Here is a 3,546-nt window from a genome sequence, read left to right on the forward strand (position 1 = left end):
TTTTGGCTTTTTCATTTGCAAAAGATGGATAATAATACTATTCATATCATAGAGTTGTTGCAAGAAGGAAATAAAATAATCTATGTAAATGCTTAAAATAGTGCCCAACCTACAATGAGAACTTCATAAATACCAATGATTATCATTACCTCAATATGTTTAATTTGCATTGAATTTGAGTATACATCCATATGGTCAATAGACATTTGTCTACATGTTTAAAAAGCCATTTGTATTTATCTATGATTTATGTATCCATATACTTTGTTCATTTTTCTGCTGGCTTATTACCTGATTTTTATGAAAAAGGTATGTGTGACTTTTTGCTTCCATGTTTTGGTTTATCTGCTTTATTGATCTGTTGTACAAAGGATATGTACTGCTTTTATAAAAATATGAATACTAAAAATGTCTAGAAAGAAGTTTGAGGGCCTTAGCAGACTTTTTCTTGACTACTCATTCCTAAATGCACCATAAACTATTCTGCTAACTCTGTCACCATCTCAATGGTCATTTTGGGGGGAGACAGAAAACCTACTTTTCAGGACAAAGGGCAAACTCTTTTCTGAAGCATTCACGGCTCCAATCTACTTTAAAGGCCTGTCTGCCACTCTGCCCAAGGATCTAGGCATTTCATTCCCTGCATAGGTATGCACCCATCTCTTCCACTGTTCCTGCTGCTCTGCAGTAACCTCCCTTCCACCCCCCTTTTCTGACAGTTGAACTCCTAGTTTTCAGGATCCACCTGAAATGCCTCCTCTTGAGCACTTTCCCAGGCATCAACCTACTTCCTTCACCTCTCCTCCACCAATCATTTTCTCTCTTTGCTCCCATAACACTGTGTTCGTCCTTATGTTACACCTTGGCACCTTGTATCATCATTATCAAAATGTCTGTCTAACCTTCTAGACCATGAACTAGGACAAGCCATGGTACTTATGTACCAGTAACTCCCCAACCCTTAACATAATTCCAGGCACATAGTAGGTACTTAATATATGCTCAGTGAGTGAGTGAATGACTAAGGTCTAGAATATTTGCCCTATAGCTTAAAGTGGACATCCCACTATTTTTCATGACCTTAGAAGACACTTTTATGGCTGTCTTCTGTCTTTGTTTTATCTTACTAACATGCTATCTCTTTCTTAAGTGATTAGCGAGGGTCTTGTTGAAAGTTTTGGGGGAAAATGAAGGGATGAACAGAGACAGGAAGGAGGTAAAGAAAACAGGAATACTCCCTTTTAATATTAAAAAAAAAATCTCCCTGGGAGTATTTGTTTTTGCTAAGAAAGAGTGGAGGCAGTACTGGTCATAGCTCACAGCATGCAGTAGGAAACAGGAGTGCCACACTAGGAACCTTCCTCACCACAGGACTTCCATCAAATCCCCTAGGTCTGCCCTCTGGCCAGGAGCAACATCGGCTTCCATTCCCTACTCCAAGACTCAGGTTTTCCTTACAGTCAGACCCTCTGAGGTTATGAGCACATTATAACAAGGGCCATGTGGAGACAAATTGCTGCCTTTGCAGGCCTTCTCAGGCAGGCCGTATTGCTCACCTTCTGAGTCTAAGTCCTCCCTCCTCTGGGAAGCCTTCCTGAGAAAAGCCCATCAATCGTGATGCCTCCTGACTCTCTGCTACAGAACTGAATGAGTCAATATATGAGAGTGTAAAACTAAACGTTTATGTTGTCATTGTACTCCAGTCAAAGACCACAGGAACATGCTTGGAGTTGAACAAGTTGGGTTTATTACTTATTGCAGTATGGGAGAACATACATCATAGGGAACCATGTGGTGTCTCAGTAAGAAGTGTCATAAAAAACCTATTATAGGATCTGGGTTTTGGTTGGGTTATTTGAAGAAGTTATGAAAAAATGAAGGCTTGCTCTAGATTAGATAATATTAGAAAGCAAGGGGCAATTCTCTAATGGGCTTTTCAATAAATCATATCTATAAGTAGGGGAAACTAGAACCAAGATAAAACTGTAATTGGTAAAGAAGTAGTAGGCACTCATATTAACCAAGAGAGAGGATGTTAATATTTTGTGACCTTGTTTTTGTCTCTGCTTAAACAAAATTACAAAGTGGTCTTGTTTTGTTTCCTTTTATCATGGTCTCAGAGTGACCCTGTCTGATGTTAGTGTCCAATGGAATTGTTTAGTTCTAACAGGAGAATAAGATGGCTCACGTATGAGTGCCAGTCCAGCTCTGAATGTCAGGGGCTGCTTCTTTTTTTACTTTATTCTGACGTGCAGTCCTTTCTCCCAACTATACTGTGAGATCCTTGTTGCCTGAGACGATGGCACTTGCTTTTAATCCTTGGCAAGGTCTTGCACGAGGCATTGAGTTTAGTAAATACTTGCTGATTGATTGGGGATCTGGAGAGCTGGTCTAGGACTTTCAGAAACTCTCAAATCATGGCCCTTTACTTTGTGCATGGTTAATTAACCTTTTTCTGCCAAGTTTCTCCTGCAGCTGCATGCATGAAAAGTAGGCCTATCTCAACTTCAGATTAAAAGTCAGGAGACTGGTATTAGTCCTGGCTGCTCCATTAAGTGGCAGGACCTTGGAGAGGCCAGTTAGCTGCCCTAGGCCTTTATTTCTGCATTTTAAAAAGAATCGGTTTATATTAAATGTCTAAAGGTGTTCCAGCCCTGAAATTTTTGGAGAATGTTTTCTCTTGCAACTCTTCTGCCTTTAAAAAGTGCTAAACAGTACATGACCACACTTCATTATAGAGGGGAATAGTTACTCAAAAATGGTGCTATAGGTGAGCTTTTTAAAGTGAAAATCTTACATATATATCAGTATTAATTCCAAATGGGTTAAGGAGCTAAATGTAAGCATTTAGAAAACCTCAAAGAAAATTTAAAAATTATAAAATGTTTCTCTGGATAAGAAAGGATTTGCAAACTACAATGATGTTAAAAACATGAAAAAGATTAGATTTTGCAACATAAAAATTAAAAAAAAACTATGTACTTAGAAATATTAGCCAACTTAGAGAACAAAAAAAATCAAACTAAGAATGTATTTTCAACAAATGGTTAATATCCTAAATATAATCCCATCTCATTCCATCTATCTCAGGAGGAAGTATGTAACTCCATATAGCTTAGAAGAATTGATTCTTCCAAATCCAAATTATATGATTCTCTCTGAAGGCCTGACAGACTACATGATAACTTCTTTCCAATACTTCAAGAACAAAATTATTACTGATATAATAATACCTAATATGTGTATAGAATGTCACTGCATGAATAAGACTTTCACCCCATTATCTAGAGATCTGAGAACTTGATTCTCAGAGCTAGGTAATCATTTCTCTACCTTTACAGATGATACAACTGAGGCCTAGAAATGATAAGTAACTTTCCCAAGATGACATCAGAGGACAAATGTTACAACCAAATATAGATTTCAGATTGAGATTCTGCCTAAGTTTTGGTGTCTTCATAGTGAGGATTTGGATTACAGGTTTTCTACATTGCCTCTTATATTTAAACCAATAATTTATGATAACACCATGCTCCATTCTTGAGG

Source organism: Furipterus horrens, unplaced genomic scaffold (genome assembly GCF_987537825.1).
Source record: "Furipterus horrens unplaced genomic scaffold, mFurHor1.1.pri manual_scaffold_17, whole genome shotgun sequence".
In the NCBI taxonomy this organism is placed as follows: domain Eukaryota; kingdom Metazoa; phylum Chordata; class Mammalia; order Chiroptera; family Furipteridae; genus Furipterus; species Furipterus horrens.